This window comes from Dasypus novemcinctus, chromosome 2, assembly GCF_030445035.2.
Source record: "Dasypus novemcinctus isolate mDasNov1 chromosome 2, mDasNov1.1.hap2, whole genome shotgun sequence".
NCBI classification, from domain to species: Eukaryota; Metazoa; Chordata; class Mammalia; order Cingulata; family Dasypodidae; genus Dasypus; species Dasypus novemcinctus.
This window is the reverse complement of record NC_080674.1, coordinates 84,388,400-84,414,398: the sequence shown is the minus strand read 5'-3', so window position 1 is coordinate 84,414,398 and position 25,999 is coordinate 84,388,400. Positions and strand designations below refer to the sequence as shown.

At 38.3% G+C, this 25,999-nt stretch overlaps 1 pseudogene; it reads right to left on the bottom strand.

Moving 5' to 3' along the window:
• Positions 1–21,295: 21,295 nt before the first annotated feature.
• Positions 21,296–21,395, bottom strand: LOC111761914 (U6 spliceosomal RNA; annotated as a pseudogene).
• Positions 21,396–25,999: the final 4,604 nt, after the last annotated feature.

Sequence of the window (25,999 nt, the reverse complement as noted above, 5' to 3'; positions counted from 1 at the left end):
AAGGGAATTACGGTACTGACTGAGGTGATTGACCCTGACTATCAAGGAGATATAGGACTGTAATTATACAATAGAGTTAAAGAACAGTTTGCCTGGAAAACAGGAGATCCCCTAAGGTGTCTCTTAGTATTACTGTGCCCTGTGATTAATGTCAATGGAAAACTACAACAGTGCAACACAGGCGGGACTAACAATGGCCTAGAATATTCAAGAATGAAGGTTTGGGTCACCACATCTGGCAAAGAACCATGGCCAGCTGAGGTGCTTGCTGAGGGTAAAGCAAACATAGAATGGGTAGTGGAAGAAGGTCGTGTTAAATACAAACTACAACCATGTGACCAGTCATTGAAACAAGGACTATAATGGTAATAAACATTTCTCCCTTGTTTTGTTATGAGTCCCTTTGTATATGTACACAAAATGAATATCTTTGTTTTTTTCTCTATCTTTTCCCCCTACTGCATGACATAAGTTGTATTAGTTTCATGCTGTGGTATTTAAGGATGTCAAGTTTAAGAGTGTATATTACTTGCACCTTATTTTGCAGAGATTTGTTTCCAGTTGTACACAGGACAGTTGAGTATGGTTAGGTGGAAAGAAAACCTGTAATTGTTTTTATTTAGAGAGTAAGTATGGTTTAAGGTGAAATGTATGGCTGTCAAGTTGACAAGAGGTGGACTGTGATGGTTAGGCTAATGTTTCAACTCAGCCAGGTAATGGTGCCCAGTTATTCGGTCAAGCAAGCGCTGGGCTAATTGCAGTGCAAGGACATTTTGTGCAGAGAGTGAATTCCCATCTGTACTTCAGACAGTCAGTGTCTCTTGGGGAACTCATGGAGGACCTTCTTCAGAGTTCCTGGCTTGCAGCCTTCTCTACAGAATTTGGACTTGTGCATCCCTACAGTCATGTGAGACAATTTTATAAAGTCTCCTATTTATAGGTATCTCCTGTTGGTTCTGTTTCCCTGGAGAACACTGACTAATCCAGTTGTCCACTTGTTAAATGATGGATTACAACAAGATGGGCAATAAGTTTCTGGTCTACCATTCTTCAATACATTTAGGGGTTCAGAGCACAAGGGTTATTGTGAGTTTTCTGATTGCATATTAAGTCCAATCCCAGGGAGAACTCCAACATAATGGATACTTTTACAAATGACTCAATATACTTTTGAATGTTTTACTGATGAAAGATTAGATACGCTTTTTTTTTTTCTATCTGGTTACGTCATCTTTTTTGAAGCAACACTTCACCACACACGGGCCTGGACCTCATTGGGCAGATCTGGGATGCCTTTTCTCTTTCTTTTCTTTTTAAGCAGGATGTCCTGGGCATCGAAACTGGGTCCTCCATATGGTAAATGGGAGCTCAGTTGCTTGTGCCACAGTCGCTTCCTAGATACACTTTTGAATGTTTTACTGATGGTGGGTAAAATACAAGTGAATTATAGCCACTGAATTTAATCTGTTACCAGTAAAAGGTATATATGGCAGGATTCTTGATAAAAGACCAAACTCCTTGTTACAAAGTGACACAAAATTTATTGCTAAATGTGTGTCTTCATCATCATTCTGTCATATAATCCATCTCTGTACGATATTTAATATTTTATAGGGTAAAATTGTCATTCATCAGTGGCTAAAATTGTCCATGTGACATAAAACAATGCCAGATAATAAACGAAAAGGTGAATTTTATAAATATCATGAATTATTCTTTACTTCCTGCCTGAATAGGGCTATTTAATTTTCAAATACATCAGAAGTTTCAAAATGTATCTGTGGTAATAGTATTGAATAAGATATGTATGTGGGGATGTTGAGTGGAATATTGTCCATAAACTTTGAATGTAGAACTCTAAGAGATTGTGGCTGTGACTCTAAGTTGGCAAGATTTGAAGGGTCTCTTCCAATCCCATTATTTTATAAATTTGAAGACTGGGTTAGCAAGTGTCACATAATTCCTTAGCACAGAGGCCAGATGAGAAACTGGTGTCCAGTTCTCTCCACAACATTAAAATTTTTTCTTTCTAGGTTTTATGAACTTGTGGAAGTTGGAGGAGTAACTATTTCCACATCATTTTTAATACCATACCCATACTAAAATCTATAAATACATTTACTTAAATATGATTGCAATTTTCTATTAAACTCCAGGCTTCTCTTCTGTCTTGTTTTTCCTTGCCTTAAGTCTGTCATAAGATAGGATTTCCTGCAAGGGTTCCCAAAAGAAGTGATTCAGGGAGCCATTTGATAGAAGGCCAAAATCCTGAGGTCATCAGCTATAATAACATCTTTCTATATTTATATATATATGTTTTTGTTGAAATTGAGTTTCTGAGGCACAGTCCAAGTTTCAATTTTTCCCACCGATCTCATTTTGAAAAAGGAGAAAAATGAATTGTTACCAAAGTTTAGGACAGTAGAAAGGGCTTATGAAAAGCTCAGGTCCATGCTACACCATTCTACACCCACAGCCCCCTTCTGAAGAGGGTGGCCACAGCACATTTCTCCTATAGAATTTGCCATGATTCATGCCTTGTAATCTTGCTGTGTCAGCAATAGTGGTTTGGATCATCGATCCAACCAGCCTTGCCTAGGCCAGACAGATGATCAGTGGCCTACCTTGAAAGTTGTTTCCTATAGAGATATCCCAGATCAGATGGTAAGTAACAGTTCTAATGTTAATTTTTCTCTTACAATTTTGTGAAAAAGGATGTAGAGTAGACTTAGGGGAGAGCTAAGGCAGAGAGAAATTAAATCATGAGAAAGATTGATTAACCAAGTCAGAAAACAAAGGACTCATATTTCCTAGAGAACAACAAGTTCTCTGGGTCAGTAACTCTGTAGGTTTACTAAAACAGTAAACATTTATTGAGCACCTACTATGTACTGGGTGCTCTTCTAAATGCTTGGCACACAGTGTGTAAGACATATGTGCCCTAATTTTGTGTAGTTTTGTTTTAGTGGGGGAGGGAAGAGTCAATAAGATATTGGCATGAAAATTAAATGGTAGATTGGAAGGGGATAAGTACTATGGACAGAAAGGTAGAGCTGCTAAAGGGGATCAGGTGAGTTGGGGGGTGGTATAAAGAGTCTTAAACATGTGTTCACAGCAGGTCTCACTAAGATAATATCAGTTTTAAACATGGGTTCACAGCAGGTCTCACTAAGATAATATCAGGCCAAACACTTGAATCAGGAGGTGAGGGAGTCAGTTATGTGGCTAAAAGGAAAATAGTATAGGGAAGAGTGTAGAAGTTTTAAAAAATATATTGCCATATACACAGTAGCACTTATAGAGATTATATATTTGGTTGCTTACCTAACTCTCCAACCTGCAGGGTTACTAATGGATAGGTTTCAACCATAAATTATATGCTGCATGTTACATCTTCAATGCATTCAAAACTGTACCTAACAAATTCAATTTTTACATCTAAAGTGATAGCTGCAATTTCTTCTACTATAGATAAGAATGGAACTCTTTATAAACATAACAGTAGCTAGCTGATAGAGTATGAGTCCAGCCACCCAAATGACTTACATCAAAATGCCTCTTCCTGGATTTTCAGAGACTCAGAGACATTCTTCAGGACATTGTATAATTGGACATTATTTCAGTCAGGGCTCTTTGGTGACCAGAAGAGTAGAGTCCCATCCATGTTCCAGACCGTAGGTAATTGCAAAGATATAGTAAGCCTCATGGAAATCCAAGAACTGGGTTCACTACATAACCAGGTCATAGAACCCAAAGTTATAATGGTGTCAGGACTCGAGGCTACTGTCTCTCTTGGGAGCTGCAGGGCTATAGGGGTCTCTGCTCTTTCCCATGTACATGATCCATTCTTATCTCTGCCACTTTCTATGCCACCCAGTTTTTTCATGATCCTTCTTCAGCATAGATGACCCAGAAGGGTGGGTTCAGTACTTAGCAACTCTGGATATATTCTTCTGATCCCCATCTGCTAACTAGTCAAGTGTCTCAAATGGGGACGAAAGGCCCATCTTATGATATTTAGCCAAGTTTCACAAGTCATAACTTCTGGAAGCATATGGAGGCCCCATCTTTGGCTCAAATTTCATACGTGGTTCAATCAGCTGTAATCGAGGTGAAAGAATGGGATCACATAGTAGAGAATTTGGCCATTCAGGGCAGCTGGCCTACCACAAGTATATGTGAAATGTTTGCTGAATGAATGAATGAATAATGAATCAATGGGATATCTGAAGAAAAGAATAAATCACAGATCCCTGAAGATGAAACTTGATGATCCCAGGATTGGAGATAACAAAAACATAAGAGTTGGCATGTGTTAGTCAGGATTCTCTATGGAAACAGAATCGACAGGAGACATCTATAAATAGTATGAGATTTTATAAAATTCTCTCACCTGACCATAGGGGTGCATAAGTCCAAATTCCACAGGCAGACTGCAAACCAGGGGCTCCAATGAAAGTCCTTGATGAGTTCCCAGGAATTGTTGGCTGTCCAAAGCTGAACTGGAAATTTCTGAATGCTGAAATCACTTCCCATATTAAGACATTCAACTGACAGGATAAGATTCATTGCTGATCAATGCAGTCTCCTCGGTTTATTGTAGATGTAACCAGCCATCTATGCCATCAACTCACTCATGATTAAAGCCCATAAATGCCCTTGTATTATAATTAGCCCAGTGCTTGCTTGACAAAACAACTGGGCACAATTACCTGGTTGAGTAGACACATTGGCCTAACCATCACAGAGCATTAAAATTATTTATAGCTATTTTATACTAAACAGAAATAGGCTGTATTGAAAGATGTTATGCCATTTGTTCACCACACGGTTACATTGTTTAGGAGCCTTGCCTGCTTGGAGGAAGATGACTGGATGGGAAAAGCAGTACTGTGATTCCAGAGGCCTAATTCTTGATGTCTTTCCATTTGCTTTTAAGTTTTGGCTGGTTATTTTGTGGACTTGAAAATATTTCCTATTATACCATTTAACAGCCGTTTTTTCCAGTATTGTATTATGTCCTTAGGGAGAAGAATGTGGCTGGCATGTTAGTGGGAATTTGATATCTTGGTCAATACGTTTATTGTTTTAATCTGAAAAATCTTAGAAAATTACAGAGTGCCATGGTTTGGTTTAGATGTTAGCAGCTTGATTCTGAGATCCAAGGATCACTATCTTCTGAGCTACCTCATTTTTCTTCTGAACAAGAGTCATTGGGAATGGTGCTGCCAATACAAAACACTTTTTTATTTGATTTCTTCTCTTAGATTTGAACTCATTTGGTGACATGAACTTTCCTGTATATCTCCTTTACCATGTCTGGAGTTATGTTGTTTTTAATGTATAAATAATATTATTTCTTATAAGCCCCTTCATCATTTTCCCTTAGGTAACATGTATAATTGGTGTTGTTCTAAGCCATGATGTAGGTGTGATATCTTCTGTCTTGAATTCTTTGCTTTCTGAACTGTATCTCAGGAAACATTTGGTGCTATGAGGGCTGAATATGCATCTATCCACAGCTCCCAAAATTTTGTTCCCATGGATAGTCCTGGTGGAGCCTGCATCCAAATAGCATGAGTTTCACTGTGTTCCATATTGTTCAGAGATCTTATCCAGGGCAAGACTGTTAACAAGTAGATTAGACCCATAATAAGCCAGGACAGTGTGCCAGGGCAACATTTGTCAGGTGAACCTTCACATTGCACTTTGGGAATTGAGGAACATAAGCAATATTCAGATATACCTCTGTCAGTGATACCCTCCTATTGTATTGAGTGTGTTTTACTTATTCTTATGTGTAGTGGCTGGAGCTGTATGAAATCATATTCTTAAACTTAATCCATTCCTGTGGCTGTGAACTCGTAAGTAGGACCTTTTGATGAGGTTACTTCAGGTAGGGCAGTTAGGGTGTGGCCCACCTCAATCAGGGTGGATCTTGATCCTATCACTGAAGTCCTTTATAAGCAGAATGAAATTCAGAGAGAGAGGGAGAGAAAGACACGGAGGAAGTAGCCAGAAGCTGAACATCAGCGGAACCCAGAAGCAAAGGGAGAGACCAGGAAACACCACTATTGCCTTGCCATGTGACAAACCAAGGACCTAGGATTGCTGGCAGCCAGCCCCAGAATTCTACATTTTTCAGGGAGAAAGCATCGCCTTGGTGATGCCTTGATTTTTACTTTCTTTTAGTTTCAAAATTGTAAGCCTATAAATTCCCATTGTTTGGCCCAACCCATATAATGGTATTTTCTTGAGCAGACAAAGAAACCACAACACTATACTAGATGACCAAGCATTTCTGAGAATAGTTAATCGGTTTTACTCTCTCAGCTTCCTCTATATTGCACTTAGAGTCACCAGGGGTAGGCTTTTATACTTGACATCTTGAACAGATATCATCTGGCTCCTCATGTTAGGAGCTTAGCACAATGCCTGCTGGTCTGGCAGCACCAAGAGGGAAAAACTTTTAGTATTAGTTATTTGTTGTTATTATTGGTTTGGTTTTGATTTTGGTTTTGGTCTTGAGTATCAGGGTTTTAAAAAGAACTATTGGGGAGCAGATGTGGCTCAAGCAGTTGAGCACCTGCTTCCCACATGGGAGTTCCTGGTTTCAGTTTCCAGTGCCTCCTAAAAACAAAAAAAAACAACAATAAGCAAACAAATAAATCAAATTATGGGAGCAGATGTGGCTCAGTGGTCGAGTTCTGGCTTTCCACATGTGAGGTCTGGAGTTCAATCCCTGGACTTGGTACCTCAAACAAATTAAAAAATGGAAGGAAATTTACCCAAAATCTTTCTGCAGCAGCTGACAAGGCCCATTGCATATATTCTAGTATCCTTGTGACATTGAGACTCTTCTCTGTAATTACAAGCAGATGTGAAGATTGAAATATCATGGTTGATAAAGTAAGTAATGTGGCAAATAATTCAGAGAATTATAGCTCATTTTCTAAGACAGGACAAAGACTAAGAAAAATAAAGAAGAAGCTGTCTTTATTTTGCCTTGGCAAAGTTCATCGAGGATATATTTCTTATATGGTGCATTGTAGTGACCTTGCTCTAATGTTTTCTCTTTGTGATCATTCCTTAGCAATAAACCAGAAATAGGAAACCACTAGGAGATTCCAATGGGAATTGGATGTCAAATCCACAAAGCTGAAGTTAAAAGTGTTTTAACAGATTAAAAAATAAAAGACCACAGAAACCACATGGACCCCAGAAGGAGAAAAAGCTTGTTTACAAGGTCAACTCAAAGTGTAGTCAAGTAAATGACCTGTATCTGAGATAGAATTGTACCAGCAAGAGCAAGAGCCTACTCCTGACAGTAAGAAAAGGGCAGGTTGAGCATTTAAGCTAAGCACATAGCTAAAACGGCTTCCCTGTAATAGCTTTCTACACCATGCACCACACGCATGCATATATATGCATATATATGCACATATATACACATATGCATGTATTTGGATAAGCGTTACATGAATGTGGCGTGTAGCTGTGGATGAGTGTGTGGGCATGTGAGTGTGAGTGAATGAGTGTGTATATGTGTGTGCATTGTGGATGTGCATTTTATGTGAGCACCGTCTATCCCACTAGTGGCTGTATGTGCCGTTCAAGCCTTTTTCTGTTGTTCACCTTGATAATGTTAGCTTTCAGCTCTTCTTCAAAGGTGCAAGTTCCCAACAGACATAATTCTTCCTGTCTTAGGTCTGTCCTCCTCCCAAAGTGCATTCCCCGATCTTCCTCATTGTCACTATCATTTATGGATTGTTTTCTCTATGTCAGGTGCAGTCTTGAAAATTGGCTGCCATCTCTTCATTTAACCATCACAACAATGTTGTATTATGGATAGTATTATTAAATACTCAGTTTTTAAAGATGAAGAAACTTAGCCTTGGAAACATGAAGAAACCGGGTCAAAGTCACACAGCAAGGACCTGAATGCAAACAAGTCTTATTTTAAATAAAGGTCTCTACAGCGGGGAAAGAACAGTTTTAGACTATTTAATAACTTTCCGGAGTAAACCTGGTGAAACCAAGAATCTAACTTCCCTACTCTGAAATAAAATGAATAAAATGAAAAGAGTGCTAAGACCAAGCTCTTAAAATTCACCTTAAACAGCAAAACAAAATGGCACACCCAGTGTTGTTAAATTCATGAAGAGGTAGCTGAGGAAAGAAGCAAAAGATTCTGTCCTAATGTGGCCTTGCAAGGCTCCTCAACCGAACGAACCTGCCAGACACACTACTGGGCAGCCTTTAGCAAAGTATGGAAAATACTCACTAATATCCCAAATATGGAGAGAAGCAAACAGGGCTATCGTTTCTCTTTCCTAACTGAGAGGTTGTTGGAAGAGCTGCTGTGGAAAGAGAGGTGAAACTGGAGCAGTGAACACCTGGGCTGGTTCTGGGGGCATGTCAGATCCCAGAGCCCAGGCTGAGCTGGGGAAACCCCTAAAGTTGGCTAAGGAATGGTACCTCCCACTGCCTCCTCCCTTGTGGAATAAACCCTGGCATAGGACCTGACCCAGCCTGGAAAACACTGCTCCCATGTGCTTGCCTGGGAATGGGCAGGCGGGGCACTTAATGTCTGAATTGGGCACAGATAAGGGTCAAAGGGGCTTTACCTGGGCTGGCCCCACTTTCACGAAAAATGAAGGCAGGAGCAGGAGTGCTAGGCAAACTTCTTTGATTTTACTTAAAGAATGGGTTTCTGATCTCTGTAATGCTTTTAAGGGATTACCATGTAAATTTGTCAAGACCCATGGAGGAAGGTCACTGAGAGTGTTTAGCAGAGAGCTCCAAATCTGAATGCCAGCCCTAAGAGTGGAGCTACTTGACACCTGCAGAGAAGCAGTCACTTCAAAGGACAAACAAGAGGGTCTCTCCCAAAGGATCAGGATGTAATCCCCTCCTTGGGCAGAAAGCTCCAGTTTTCTGTGGGCAGCTTCCCAAATTTCCCAAGAGGATGGATCTCGCTAAGTCAAGTGGCTCTCCTGTTAATTACTGTAAGAGCCTTCTAAATCTCAAATGAAAAGACTGGGTTGCACACCGTTTTTCATCTTTGCTAAAGACTGAAAGCTTAGCACTTCAGCTCAAATAACAGCTTCTCCTTGGTGGGGCAGGATGTGTCCAGGTTGGATGTGTTCTCCCAGGGCACAGGCCTAATCAACACGCAGGTTTTAAATAATTATTAGATTTATAGCCATTCTACCAATACTGACAAAAATCTTAAGCAGTTTTTAACCTCAAGGAGAAGACATGATATAGGAGGAGGAAGGAAATGTCCCATGTCCCCACTTTCCTCCAAATAAAATGCTGTGGCCTCCATTTAGGAACACAAATTCCTAAAAATTGCTGGAGAACAACGGAGAATCTAGTTTCATGGCCAATAAGCAAGGCTATTATGCCCCTGCAATTTCTTTTCCATAAATTTAGGCCATTGCGTTCCCAGGGTTCTGTAAGCTGCTGATCAGCAGTGCTGCTTGCTATTTAATTAAATCTCACATACCCCCTAGCTGCTCATGTCAATACATCAGGGATAGAGAAAAGTACAAATACACTCTTCCAGAAATCTGTTACTTGCCTTTACTTGTTTCAAATGTAACTAGCTTTTTCCAACTTTTTGTCAACAAAAGCCTTCTTTTGCCTTCCAGGTAAGGCTTCTTCCCAGGAAAGCTCAAAACTGAAAGGAAATATAGCCCTTTTTCAGAAAGTGAGGCCCTGAGAGGTGAAGACAGACCTACCCTGGGTCTTACAGGTGATTAAGGGCAGAACTGAGAACTCCCAGAGATGGCCCTCTTTCTCCTACATCACAGTGCATTTCCTTAACATTCAAAGTATTCTTTGTAGGACAGCCGAAGTCAAGAGAATTTCTCGGTTTGAGACTTTTTTGTCTTCCTTCCTCCTTCCCTCCCTCCTTCCTTCTTTTCTTCCTTCCTTCCATTCTCCCCTCTTCCCCTCCTTCTTTTTTTCTTTTCTCCCTCCTTCTTTCCCTTCCTCTTTTCCTTCCTCCCTCCCTCCTTTTCTTCCTTTTTCTCCCTTAATCTTTCTCTCCTCTTCACCTCATTCCCTCCCTCCCTTCCTGCCCCCCCTCCCTCCCTCCCTCCCCCCTCCCTCCTTCCCTCCCTCCCTCCCTTCCTTCCTTCCTTCCTTCCTTCCTTCCTTCCTTCCTTCCTTCCTTCCTTCCTTCCTTCCTTCCTTCCTTCCTTCCTTCCTTCCTTCCTTCCTTTACTGGCTCCTAACAGAGTGCCCAACATGGAGTAAAAATAGTATTTATGACTGAATACACCACTTAAAATTAGGAAAGACTTGGCAATTTTGTATTTTATATTTCCCAATTAATAAAATTCTCTTGACATATTTTAAGCATAAATTCTTATGAAAGATGTTTTTCTCCTTGTCCTTCATCAAAAATATATGTAATGCTTTTTAAAACACTTACCTAGTGAAAATGAGATTTTTAAATAATTATCGAGTCAGAATGAGATTCTAACTAGTAGTGGTTGCTGAACATCACTTTTAGATGTCCGTATAGACTAGAAAATTAAATTTTACATGTGTCTTTGCACAGTTCATTTAATAAGCATATTACGACCTCTGACATATTCTTGGCTGCTTCAATGGAATCGGGGCTGATCAAATTATATTCTTTTCTTCACTTCAAGAGAAACCCCCATTGAAGTAAAACAGGATATTTGTAGCAAGGCTGACAAAAAGAGTGCTCAGATCTTATTGCACAACGTTTTAGTATAGAAAATTAAAGGACCCCCTAAATGTGTACAAAGACAAAATCAGAGACAAAGGGAAACCCACGTGTGTTTTTCCTGACAGGAAAAGAAAACCTTCCTTGCAGAAATAATCTTAGATACCAGAAAGTCTCCTCTGATGTGTCTCATGTCATCAGGGCCAAGTTTCTTTCTCCTGCGGCTGTGGGTGAGGCTATTATTGTGTTGTTTCAGGATTCTTGTGTATAAGAAGTGCTAAAGAAATATTCCATCTTCACCTTGTGCCAGCTTCTCTCTTGCTAAGTTTCATAATGACTTATTTGTCAGGAATATAAAAAATGCCTGATAACTTTTATGACATAAAATATAAAACAGTTCCCCAAACATTTGGAAAAAGAGGCAGTTCCCCAAAGTTTTGCTTACATTTGCTTCAGATCAATAAATTCCTCAAAATTCAGTGTTATGGGATTTAGCAAACTAAAGTGTTGTGATTGTGATCATGATCAACTTGGTTAGGTTATGGTCTCCAATTGTTTGTTCAACTAAGCATGGGCCTATAGTCAGTTGATTGCATCTATGGCTGATTACATCTACAATCAACTGAAGAGATTGCCTTCTGCAATGAGAGAAGTCTCATCCAATCAGTTGTAGGCCTAAAAGGAAGAACTGATGATTTTAGCAGTCAGAGAGAAGAATTTCTCTCTCAACTTCAGTCAACTGGCTTTTACTGGGAATTAATCAAAACCTTCATCAGAGTTCCCAACTTGTGGCCTGCCATATGGTCATGTGAGCCAATTCTTATATTAAATCTCATAATATTTACATATATATGTAAATATATAAAAATATAAATGTGTGTGTATCTCCTGTCAGTTCTCTTTTCCTGAAGAACCCTAATAATAAACAAAACATGGCACCTCAGAAAAATAATTCTAGTGGATATGAAACAGGTTTGGGTGAACTTCCTGAAAGGGTAGACGCATCCCCAGCACAACCTGCTAAGTTTTATTAAGAGTGGCAATTTTCACCTCTGGCTCTACATTAGAATTGCCTGGCCTGGGGCACAGTTCAGAAGTACCAATGCCTGGGCCCCATCACCAGAGATTTTTCCCTCTGGGGGGTACCCAGATATTAGCTTTATGTTTTTAGAGTTCTCCAGGTAGTTCCAAAGTGCAGTAAAAAATGAGAACCATTAAGAGACCAGCCCAAGTGAATCCAGGCTCTCATCTCTGCAGGAACACTGAATCAGGTGCTATTGAATCATGAGACTTAATTGTACCCAGATCATTCAAATACCATCAGATGAGTGTGAGTTTCTCGGGGAAATTACATAAAGAGTCTGATGAAGGTTTTCTGCAAATGTCTCTGAGTAAATGTATGGATTGCTCAGCACATAAAATATTCATATCAGTGCTCAATCTCACTGACTTACAATAGAAACTCTTGTATTGATTTGTGGTAATTGCAGGGGCAGAAATAGATTGTAATTTGAATCAAATTGCTCAGAAAATTGACATGGTGAGTCCAACTACTAGAAGAGCATTCATAGGGAATAAGAATCATGTTATTTGATCCAGTGGGCCTGATCTTGCCTGCCTAGGCCCACAGAGAGTGGGGAGGGAAGACGGGGTCTCTGGAAGAAAGAGCATAGCACAGGAGCTTTTGTATTTATATAAGAATGTTTTTCAATTCTGGCTTCCCATTAGAATTACCAGCAAAGCTTTCAAAATATTCCAGTGCCCATGTTTCAATCTGGACCAATTACATCAGAATCTTCGTGAGCAGGGAATGTGGCATTAGGTATTTCTTAAGAATTCTCAGAGATTCTACTGTGCAGTCAGGGTTAAGAACCACACTGTATTTTCAGCCTCTTCATGAACTGGTAAAATAAATCACCTATTTATGTCATGTGATTTCTTGGGTGCTAAAATAATGCCTTTTCCCATAAGTTCCTTTTCTACCGCTCCCTCAACACCTGAAATTTCACAGTCAGAGATGTATTCTTTTGGCTTAATCACATGGAAGCTTTGTCCTCTGTTATAAGGCTCATCCTTCAGAAAGAAAGAGTGTATGGAGGCCATTTTAGTTACTTAAACCATTCTTTGTGGATGTTTTAACAGAGAAAGACCATGAGGTCAGAGGGACTGTTAGGGTCCCAGGAAGGGCAGGAAAGGCGTACTAAAGACTAAATTAGGCTCCTCCTCAGTTTTGTCTGGAGCTGCCCTAGAGGGTGACCTGGGGCAGCTGACTTGAGAGGATTTGCAGGTTGCGCTCTCTGCTTCTGAAACTGGTGAAGAGGAAAGATGAAGTAGTCATGTGAGAGTAGTACTAGTACCCCTATCCAGCCACTCTTCTGATTTTTCAATTTTTGAGAATCAGAGAGAAGATCAAGGCCAATGCCACAAATTGATACATGAGGAAACTGAGGCTAGGAGTGAGAAGTGACAGAGATGGGCCTAGAAGTCAGGCCTCCTGATCTAAACCACCACTCTCTCCATTTATGGCAGTTTGAAGCTGGGTCAATCCCTGAAGGTCATGTTCTTAGAGCCAATCCATTCCTGTATGTTTAAACCTATTACAGATGGGACCTTTTGATTAGATTCAGTTAAGGGACCTTCCTTTTGATTAGATCACTTCAGTAGGGCATGACCCAGGATGGGTCTTAATCCTTTGCCTGGAGTCCTTTATAAATGAAGGAATAGAGCTGAAGACACAGGAAAAAAAGCCACAGTGACAGAGAGAAGCCTCCAGAAATCAATAAACATGGGAGAGACAAAAGACACAGACAGAACAGCCTGAAGCAGAACTAGCAATGAGGCCCAGAGGAGAGGGAAGAGATGATAGATGAGCAGACACCACCAGGTACCTAATCACCCATAACTGAGCTTAGGGAGAAAGTGAACCTGGAGGAGATGGTAGAGACCAGCAAAGCTGACACTGTGCCTTGCCATGTGGCAGGAGTCCAGGATCACCAGCAGCTGACCTTCAGTGAGACAGCATCTCTGATGATGCCTTGATCTGGATACTTTCACAGCCTCACAACTGTAAACTTTTAACCTAATAAATTCCCATTGTAAAAGCCAACCCATTTCTGGTATATTGCATCGGCAGCCTTTAGCAAACTAAAACATCACTTTACTAAAAGCTTCTTTTTCAAAAGAGTACTGACCTCTCCCTCTTTGGATTTGGTTTGTCTTATGGAAGAGGATGCTATTTCTTTCCCCTAGGAGCCTTTGCTGCCAATGATGTCTATTTGTTCCCTTAATACAGTGGTCTCTCAATTTACGGGATTATGTTCCAAAAACTCAGCTGTTAAGGTGGTTATTTGTAATTCAGTATACATTTTCCTATAGAAATAATCTTTAATATGGTGACTATGTTCCCAGATCAATTCATGAAAAACTTTTATCTTAAATATATCTGAAATCATGTGATTATCTATAACCATCAAGTAAATACGAGCTGCCAAGCCAGGAAAACCTCTCCCTCTCTTCAAACATTCCCTCTCCCCACCAGTCCTACCATAGCAACATTTTTGGACAGGCAATCAGGATAAGTGTTTCATGCATCAGTGCATAACCTGATAATCACTAAATTGTAGTTCATTCTGAAGTGTTTGGGATGGAGTATTGTGAAAGAAACTTCCCTCCAGGCTTATCTTTTACATTTATATTACGTTTATATTGTTCATATTCATAAATTAGAGACATGGATAAAACATACATATTCATTTCCTAACTGAATTGTTTTAATCTAGAAAATTGTTTTTTTATACTTTAAATTCAAGTAAGGATATCCAAGGCATCAGGTCTAATCACATCCAATACAATTTAGTGTCTTGAAACCATGGTGTAGGACATGGTAACTTTGAGGATGCTTGACATTTAACAAACCCAAGTGAATAGTGACTTCAGTCAAACTGTAGGGCTATGTGATAGATGTATTGGAGGAGGGGAAATTTATTTCTAAAAATGACTGTGGTAGATTGAATTATGTAGCCCTTTGAAAGACACATTCTTAATCTTAATCCTCATTTTTGTGGGTGTGAACTCACTTTAAATAGGACCTTTTGAAGATGTTATTTTTAGTTAAGGTGTGGCCCAATTGAATCAGGTTGGGCCTTAATCTGTATTACCATAGTCCTTTATAAGCAGAAGAAATTCAGGCACAGTCAGAGGAGCCAGAAGCCTGAGGTCAGTGGGAACCAGAAGAGTAGTCACAAGGAGAAAGAGATCACTATGTGATTGTAGGTAGAGGGCAAGCCAAGGAACCCCGAGGATTGTGGCAAACCAGCATTAGAATACCACAGACTCCTGGGAAAAAGCACAGCCTTGCTGATGCCTCAATTTTGGAATTCCGGCTTCTGAAACCATAAGACAATAAATGCTTCTTGTTTAAGACAATGCATTCTGTGGTATTTGTTTTAGCAGCCTGGCAAACTAAGACAAGGACTTTGAAGGATGGCACAGAGTTTTGAAGAGAACAAGTCTTCTGAAGCTGAATAATTATCTTTATGCTTCGTAAAATGAGAAAGCTTATATCAGGTTCCACAAAGGAACAGGCTATTGAGCCATACATGACAAAACTTAGCAACCTTCTTGGACTTAAGACAAAAGAACCATGAATGCATCCATTTGTGGGAGCAGGGAACCTGCCTTTTAAAGCAGATGGAGGATTTTGTCAGATGAAAGGAAAGAGCAAAACAGCTGAAGCAACAAGAAAAGAAACCAATATCAGGCTTAAGAGGTCATCAGAGCAAAGCTACAACACTCCCAGCTTCTGACTGCTGGGCTGTGGGTTTACTTTTAATTCAGTAGAACAAGAAGAAGACAGCAATATTTTAACTCCCACTTTCTACAAAAGCAAATACCTCTTTTTCTAGCTGCTGTTGTCAGCTGATGACACAAAAACTATCTCTACTGTGAATCAGTACCTAAGTTTCCTTATATGCTCCTCTATTGCCTATAACTTTGAGGTTATATCCAAACATCCATCACAAGCAAATTTGCCTTAAAAGAAATGTAAAGAAAATCATTCAAACAGAAAGAAAATAATTCCTCATAAAAATATGGATTTACAAAAAGGAATGAAAAGCAACAGAAATGGCAACTGTATGGTTATACATAAGGATTTTTCCTTAATATTTAATCCCATTTATAAAAAATAATTACCCATTAAAAGCAATTATAATAGCAATGCAGATTCTGTAACATATGTAGGAGTAAAGTGTCAGACCTCAATAGCACAAAGGTTAGAAGGGGAGAAATTGAAGAATATAGTTGAAGGTTTTATACTAAATGTAAAGTGGAACAATATTACTTGAAAGTAGACTGTGACAAGTACAATGTATGTACTATAAACACTAAAGCCACCACTATAAACAATACAAGTTCTAGCTGACAAGTCAGCAAGAAGATAAAATAGAATCATAAAAATTAATTAATCCAAATCATTGCTGAAAAATAGGAAAAATATTAACAAAGAACAGATGGGACAAATAGAAAACTGAAACAAGATGGTAGATTTAAACCCAACCATATCAATAATCATATTAAATGTAAATGTCTGAACATATCAATTAAAAGACAGAGATTTAAAAAGTGGGAACTAACTATATACTTTAAATATAAACAGAAATAGTACTTTAAAATTGTATTTTTAGTGAAAGCATGGAAAAATTATATGATACAACACTAATCAAAACACAGCTAGAGTGACCATGTAATATCAGACAAAGAATATTGCCAAAGATAGAGTCATTTCATAACGGGAAAAGGGTCAATTTATTAAGTAAACATAAGCATAGTAAATATTTGTGTACTAGAAAACAGAGCTTTAAAACAAATGCAGCAGAAACTGATGTAACTGCAAGAAGATATAGACAAAGCCAAAAATATAGTCAGAGATTTCAACACCACACTCCCAATAACTGATAGAATATATAGAAAGAAATGAATGAGAATAGAGTAGATCTGAACACTATCAACCAACTTGACCTAATTGACATTTATAGTACACTCCACCCAACAACAGCAGAATATACATTATTTGCAAGGGTTCACTGAACATTTTCCAAGATAGAGAATATTCTAGACATAAAACATATTTCAATACATTTAAAAAATAAAGTCATTCAAAGTATATTTTCTGATCACAATGGCATTAAATAGAAATCAATAAAAGATATCTGGAAATATTCCCAGATAGTTGCAAACTAAATACACACTTCTAAACAACACATAGGTCAAAGAAGAAATCAAAAGGAAAGTTAGAAAAATTATAGCTCTAAATTGCTATATTAGAAAAGGAGAAAATTCTCAAATCAATGACCTCAGCTTCCACCTTAAGAAACTAGAAAAGAAAGCAAATTAAGCCCAGAGTAAGCTGAAGAAAGGAAATAATAAAGATCAAAGTAGAAGTCAATGAAATAGGAACAGAAAAATAATAGAGAAAATCAATGAAATGAAAAGCTGGTTGACTGATGCAGTCAATAAACTTCTTGCAAGAATTATCAGGAAAAAAGAAAGAAGATAAATTAACAGGAATGAGAGAGGTTACTTCACTGCAGATTACAAAGATATTAAAAAGGTAGTTTGTAAACATTATGAGCAACTTTATTCTAGTAAACTCAACATCTTAGATGAAATGGACCAATTCCTTCAAAGACACTAACTAACAAAGCTCACTCAAAAGGAAATAGATAAAGTGAATAGCTCTGTATCTATTAAGGAAATTGAATTTAAAAGTTCCACAAAGAAAAGTCCAGGCCCAGATGGCTTCACTGATAAATTATACCAAATATATTAAAAGTAAATATAACATTACCAGTTCTATACAAGCTCTTCCAGAAAATTGAAGGGGAGTGATTCTTTCCCAAGTCATTCTATAATACCAGCATTATTCTGATACCAAAACCAGGTGAAAACAATACAAGGAAAGAAAACTACAGACCAATATCCCTCAAAAACATAGATGGAAAAATTAACAGATTAGCAAATCAAATCCAACAATACATAAAAAGTATACCTTTTTTACACATGGCATGATATAATACTAAGCATAATCATGGCCAACTGTGGTTTATCACAGAAATGCATTTTTAACATTTGAAAATCAATGCAATTTATCATATTAACAGACTATATAAGGAAAATATATAATCATATCAGTATATGCAGAAAAAGTATTTGACAAAATCCAACGTGCATCTGATAAAGAACTCTCAGCAAACTAGGACTAGCTTGGAAACTTCTTAATCTGATAAAGATATATAGATGTCTTTTCATAGGAAAAATTTATAACTCATCTCTAAACCCTTGCTACTTACTCAAAATGTGATCCACAGATGGGCCACATCAGCATAATCTGGGAGTTTGTCAGAGATAAAAAAATATCAAGCCTACCCTAAACCTGCTGAATCAGACTTAGAATTTTAGCAGTCTCCTCAGGAGGTTTGAATGCATGTTAAAGTTTGAGAAGCTCTGCATTAAGCCTGATTCATAATCAATACTGATTCACAATTAATTCCCTAAAGCACTACACAGGGAGAATGTTGTGAATATTTTATTATATTCTAATGTGAACATCTATTTCCCTAAATATATAATGGAGATACTTATTCCAAAGATTGTTTAGAAAAATAAATTAGATAATGGATATAAAAAGGTAAGAATGGTGACTATCGCTATTGTTATTTTTAAGCAGATGCCTCAAATAGGATTTTATTCTTACTAAAATGGATTTTAATCTTAATAAAATGGACTCTTAGAAACTTACACCTAAAAAGGCATCTAGTTCATTCCCTTGCTTCATTAAGGGTGAAACTTGGGAAAGTCCAGTGACCTTTTCAAGGTCACATGTAAAAAACTTTTCTGATTATAAGAACAATGTGCTTTCCATGCTACTTCTGCACTCATCACATCTGACCTATTAAATACCCTACCAGCTCAGGGTGATCTGTAAGAAAAGAAAAACATGGTCTCTTTTTCTGCTCCCATTTGCAAATTTGATCAACGATTCAGTGATTGTAATATTATGAGAAAGTATGGCTGCTTTTTTATAAATTTTTATGAAAAAAAAATTTCTTAGCTGCAGAAGCTAAGATTCCCTTCTTTTCTAGCACTATAGAGTATACAGACAACAAAATTATAATCTCTCTAGAAAAATGTTTCACTGCCTGGTATCTTTCATTTTCTACTAGGATTTATTTATAAGAACATTTTTTAACACAGCAAATGAGTACAAAATCAAGTTGGAGAAGGTGGCATTTGAATATTGTGCATTTAATACATAAAATAGTAGTCAAACCAAATTATAATGATTTATTTAGTACCTTAAATGCTAACTAAATGTTAAAGTATTAGATTGTGCCATTTTGATTACTATTTATAACTAGTTCTTCACTGTTGTATATTATGACTAACAAATTGCTTCATGAAATTGTATAACTGCAAAACGAACAAATGCTTTAGAAAACTGTTAAGTGAAAAATAAGGCATGAGAGAGAATTAAGTGGTTGTAGTTCTAAAGAAGGGAATTAAATGCTGATTTTAAAGGTGGTATTCCTTGAGGCTGAGCATTTTCTTTAAAAATTAAAAAAAATCTAAACCCAGTCAATCCAGTTTCCTATCAATTAAGCATCGAATCAGATTTACTGTGTGGTAGAAACAACTGGTGGATCACGCAGAAACCTGTGTTTGAAACAGATGTAAAATTTATTTGTTAAAAACAAAAGTTGTTTCTGCTGTCTTAAATAAGGCCCTCTCCTGTGGCATACCAAAAGGATTTGCCATTTTCTCAAAGGGATACAACCCAAATAAATGGAGAGCAAATACTGATGAGCCCTACCCTTCCAAGACATTAGTTCTTAGGGACAATGATCCCTAAATTGCTCCAAGATAGCAAATGCCTTCACATATGAAAAAAAAAGATCCTGTGTGAGAAAATTGGACTTTTTAAAATTTTGCTTTAAATAATCCTAAAAGGCAAAAAATGAATCTATTTTACCAATGGTTGGTACAGGTTTACTTAAAGAAGTATGATGTTTTAATAAGAATTAGGTCACCAAATCTTTCTAGGGCCTCTTATAAGCAAAAGAGAAAATGATATAGCTTGACTGCAGTTTTTCTTTTTTTTTTAATTTCTGGAAAATCTGTTATAAACTCTGGTAAGGATGGTACATCTTGGAGAATGGGTCCTTAAGACTCTTCCATCTATCTTCTTGGATCCTTCGCAAAGGAATTCAGTCATTAAACATTAGGGGTGATAGGCACGTCAAGAAGTAGTTAGAACAAGAGCAACGCCTGTTCTCAGAGAGGTATGTTTCTGGACCATGGGAGTGTTGTGGACATGAACCAGGTTGGTAAAAAGAGCTCCCAGACATCGGAATGGCAGCCTTGCTTAAAAGTCATCAAAGGAACATGACAGAAAGACATGGCTTCACAGATTATGGCTGATAACAATTTTCGCAAAACAGCACATTTAGATAGGCCAAATAAACCAGACACGGGAGTGGTGTTTCCAGAAAACTAAGTCAGAGTTTACTGGAGTATTTTGATAATAAATGGCTTCTTTTTTTCCCTCTTCTTAAATATTAGTGCCATTAATTATAGTGCTACTCTTTCTTGTCTTATGAAGAGGTGAATAATTTATTTAGCTCTGATTATGTTACTTTGAAAGGTCCTGAAACTTTTCACCAATACTTCAAGTTTTAAAAATGTCCTAGAGTCTAATATGGTCATTTTAAGTTTCTACTTAGTATTTTCTGCAGGAAAAACACAAAACAAAACAACTATTCTCTTTTTTGTATGTGGTCACAGATCACATATCAGGGGCTCTTAACCTTTTTGGTTCCACACACCCCTTTGCCAGTCAGGTGAAAACCATGGACCCCTTACTAAGTCCACACTATACGGTGTATTATTTAATAAATATATCATACCTGTGCCAACATGTCCCCACAAGAATAATTTTTTTTTGAATTTCAATTCAAGCTCACGGACTCTTTGTTAAGAACCCCTGATATACAACTTATACTTCTTGGTGTTCTCCCAGGAAATATCTCGTGTGGTGATTGTTGTCTAATGCAGAAATATTCACCTTGTTAAAGAGAAACCCCATTTGTTACAAAGCAAATCTAAGTCTGCAAAGTTTGTTTACCATTTTCCTTCCAAAGTAACTGAAAATAAAACCAACTATCAGGAAAAAGAAGGAAAAAAAAGGAGCAGCAGAATAAACATGCCTCCTGTGAGTGCTTCATCCTCTCTCCATCCCCCGCCCCCACCAGGGTGTGACTAGATTCACAGTGAAGGACAGATGCCACTGTCATCCACATCTGTTTCTCTGTGATGTGAGACATGAGCACTTCCTGGACAAACCCCAGATGTGATGATCTGACTTCTTATAAGAGTGATACCGTGGCAGCTCTTATCTTGCCTAGCAACTACTCCCCCAAATCACATGATCTGTTAAGAATCATCTGAAAATTTATTTTGGCTCATGTTTATAAAGCACAGAGTAGATTGACAGTCCATTTCCCTTGTCCATAAGTATGATTTTTTTTTTTAAAGAAAAATCTGGAATGCTCACAAATTTCCTTGTCATCCTTGAGCAAGGGATATGATAATTTTCTCTATATCCTTCCAATTCTAGTACATTCAGCTGAAGAGAGCACCACAAGTGTACTTTCTAACTTTTTGTATTCCAAACCAGAACTGTCCCTACTTACCAGTGTTGGCATATGACATGTGAACAGTCAAGCATACCGTCCTTCATCTCTTTGCTTTGAAGAGACTAGTTTTCTCCTAACAGAGGATAATGACTGGGATGTTCTCAAACTATGGAGAGACCACGTCTCTTCACAAAGACATAGGTCTCTCTTCCTAACGCCATGATGTCTGATGCAGAAGATGCTGCCATTGGGAACTGGCTCTCAGGTGGACCTAGAACACTGTGGGGTCAGCCACATGAACAATCAAATAGCTTTCTCACAGTTAGGCTGAAAGACAATGGAGGTAGGACAACAAAGCTTGGTTATAGTAGGCATGTACATTGCCAATGTTCTTAAACTTGGAAATCAAGGTGAGGATCTCAAAAGGGAGCCTTGGGGAAAGCTATCTCTTCTACCTCTGATATGGGGAAAACTTCCTTTCAGTGTGGCTTATTTGAGGGGTGATCTTGGAACATTTTTGGAGTGAAAGAAAGTGCTATTAATAGTTATACCAGTATAACAGGAATACTCAGGGCTGTCCAAGGCAAAGCAGGATGTATGTTCACCCTACTTAGTTATATCAGCTCTTATGGCAAACCATCCATCCATCTGTAGATCATTTTCTTCTGTTTACAAAAGTCTTACATCTGTTTCCATTCTTTCGTTCTTCAATAAACCAAGTCTATTTTTGAGGTTCTTTTCACAGTGCAATGGAGTTGACTACATGCTGTACAAATTTAAGATTTACTTTTGAGAATTTTCAGGGGTGGAGAAGAGCACCTTCTTCTCTCTAGGACTGTGTACAGAGCTTAGCACAGCAATCGAGGGATATGTGGTCATCGAATACTGTGCTCTGTTCTCTACTGAGGATGAAGACATTAAACAAGCTAAAACAAAAACCAAAAAATTCCCCTTTTGAGCTGCTGGGCAATTCTGGCCTGCTCAGGAATGCATACTTGGGTGGTGAGGATTCAGGGAACCACGGCTGATTTGCTTGCTTCTCAGTGGCTAAGGCAGTAAAGCTCCACCAAAACGCAGCCGGCTGACCAGGTTGACTGTGCGCTCATGTGGCAGACTGCATGCGATAGGGTCCACTGGATAAATTTTGCATTGGGGAAAGTGCTCCAGGACCAAGCACGTGGGGAGTCGTATGTGAGTTTAAATGAGGATATATCCTAGTGATTTATTTTTAGACCTGAAAAAGACTTTACAAGTTAGCTGTATTTCCCTTTTATTTTCCAGAAGAGGAGCCTGAGGCTCAGAAAAGTGAAGAGATTTACCTCCAATGACATGCTCTTTTAGACAAGGCTAAACCCATTTCCTGACTCCTTTTCTGGGGCCTCTGTAGCAATTCTGTGGTGGTACACAGGCTCAGGGGCACTATTCACCTAGAGTGCAGTGACCGTTTATGATTATAAGGAAGAATATATAGCATACAGGGAGTGATCTTCATTAAATTTTGAGTTGGTTTAATTTGAGAATTTTGGTTACATCCCCTTCATAATACTTGTCACCCCTATCACTTACTTTGGTCCTTAGTTCTAATTCTAGTTCTATTATTACCTACAAAGTGAGAACTTGAGAAAATCCTTTCAGAGTGTGGGGTTTTTTTTCACCTGTAAGCTGTAGAGGCCTACGCTTGATGAAGTTCCTTCTAAGGCTCCCTCAGCTTGAATTTTCCATTTAATGGACTCTTCTCATTTCACCACCATGATTTGTGAAGCCACTTGAGTAATACGACAGTATAAATACCAAAGCTGTAGGGAATGATTTGGAGGGGCAGGTCAAAATATTCTTTGCTTTTTCTTCTCTTCCCTCCTCTCTCATAACTATTCTTCCTTCTTCCTCTTTATTCTCCACCACTCCTTTGATTTCTATTTCTCTGACCTCTCATTTCATTTCTAAATTTCCTCATCATAATACATTATTCTCCTTCAAACACAAGAAAACGTGAAGTAAAAGCAATGTTAGGGAGCAGATGTGGCTCAAGCAGTTGAGTGCCCACCTCCCACATGGGAGGTCCTGCGTTCAGTTCCTAGTGTCTCCTAAAGAAAAAACAAACAGGGAGCAGACAACAAGCAAAAACAATGAGTAGACAATGAGCAAAAATGCAATGAGTAGACAATGAGCAAAAAGCCCCACAAATGAGTGGGGAGATGTGGCTCAAACAGTTGAGCCCCTGCGTCTCACATGGTAGTTTCCAAGTTCAGTGCCCAGTGCTTTCTAAAGAAAACAAAACAATGAGTAAAAAAAAGCAATGTTAATATCAAAATAACTTTAAAAGGGGGAGACATACTCTCTGAAGGTAATAAGCCAATAGATGGTCAAACTATCCCAGAAGCAGTCATAGAAGCATTATCAAACCCCGTCTTTGTTTTGAGTAGGTGACATCTGCTCATCACGCCATCACTCAGGCCCCTATAAATGTCATATACATGAGAACAAAAAGTTACCATGACAAACAGGAAAGCACTCTCTTCCAGTAAGCTGAGACTCAAAAGTGACAAAAGGGGGAGCTGATGTGGCTCAGTGGTTGGGTGTCAGCTTCCACATATGAAGTCCTGTGTTCAATCCCTGGCCCCAGTACCTGAAAAAAAAAAGTAACAAAATGCAGCAAAGTCTGAGAGAATGTGGTAGGGGACAATCCTAACATGGCCTGCTGCCTTTCTGTGGGGCCCATAAATATACCCTGTGCTCAGGATCAGGTGTTTCTACCTGGTGGGATAAAAAACCACAAACCATTCATAGGTAAGAAGACTGCTCATGCTCCTTCTCCCATGTCTTCAGTCTGTGTAACTATTTGCCAGAGACAGTCTGTTTCTGGCAAGCCTGTTTTATGACATTCATCTCACACCTGGTAGTATTTTTGTCCCTAGAGGGGAGGCAGTGAGGGTTCCTCTACTACAGCACATAAAACACAAGAGAGAGGTACTGTGCATAGACCATCTCCCTGCAGTGGCTGCGGACAGAGACCTGCTGGGTGTGGGAACCAATGCCTAGTGAAGCTCACCTTGCTGTCTCGTCTCCAGGGAGTAAAAGGTCTTCCCAGCAGAGCCCTTGTGAATCGTGCTTTTGGTGGTGATGCCGATGCCTATATTGGAATGAGTTACATCTTAGGTGTCTCTTCTACTGACTGACAGCTTCAGATTCTTGAATATTCTGCAGAGACCAATTTCCAATTTGACCTGTAGGAGTCCATCTGCTATGAAAGACAGACGATAATGCAGACACTTGTGGATTCTGAACTGTAGATACTTTAGTAGCTGTTGGAGTATCATGGAAAAAAGGAAAAGAAAATACTTAAAATATTTAATGCTTAAATATAGCTTTGCTCAGATTTTTAAAAATGCTCCACAGTGTGGCTGTATTATTTCAACACGTGTCACTATAAAATGGAGGGGAAAAAAGCAAAAGGAGATTTTAATGATAGGATTTGAAAGAACATCAAATGTTTGGATTTTCTTGTTACCCTTTTCTCCCTTCTCTTATAAATACACATATGCTTTAGTGATGGTTTGTAACCAGATTTTGCCACCATGGAACTGAAGTCCTACAGCAATGTTTTCCCCTAAGTGAGGTAACTATGTCTTCCACAAATGTTGAACAGCAACTCTCTTAGCTCAAAGAGAACTTCTTTAATATTTTACCCTCCAGAGTTAGCTTCTCAGCATTCAGGGTTTACAAGAGTAAACAAAGGAACTCCTGTTTAATCTTGGTGTAGATCAAAAGATTTGGTTTGGGGGAAAGGCAGGTTGTATTAATTGTAGTTACTGAAAGGAACAATGTCTCTTGTATTTTTCTGTTCATACTGAATGCATAGATTTAGAATTATATGTTAAAAACCATCATTATTATGCTAAGGAGAGCTAAAATATATGATAATAAAAAATCCTTTTACTCACACACTGGAAAAAATGGGTAGCTTACATTTGGCTGGACAAAAAAATGCTTTTCTTTAGCTCTAATCTCTATTTTCATCAACTCAATTAACCCTTTGAAAGGATAAAGTCGTCATCTTGTCCATCAAGCTTAAAATTTTGAAAACTACCAGAAACTATTGCCAAAGGGGAGCAGCACTAAACTCAAAGACAGATGTAGAATTCTGTTTAAATTACAGTCAACATACAGATCTCAACATAAGAACTGTGGTTGCAAAATAGAATTCATCGATAAATTACTGAGGACATCCTTTTTCCCTTTTTATGAAATTAAAAAAAGACATTACCTAGTCTAAGAAATATGTGTCCTCACATAGATACTATGGAGAAAAATGTGAATAAAGATAAAAACTCAATGACAAAAAATACTAAACAGGCTCTTTTGGAAAGCAAACCTGGTGAATGAAATAGGAAGTGGGCTCTTTAATGGAAATGGTAATGAGCTACATTCTGGAACATTAATATGTGATCTGCACAAACACTTAAAGAGCATAAAACACAGTGTGGGCTCCTCTCATTTTCTCTTGGGTCTTTTGTCATTAATAAGAACATTCAACAATTTTGTAAAATCCTGGTGAGAACTAATTTCTTTTATTCCATACACAGGCCAACAGGCATTTTAAGGG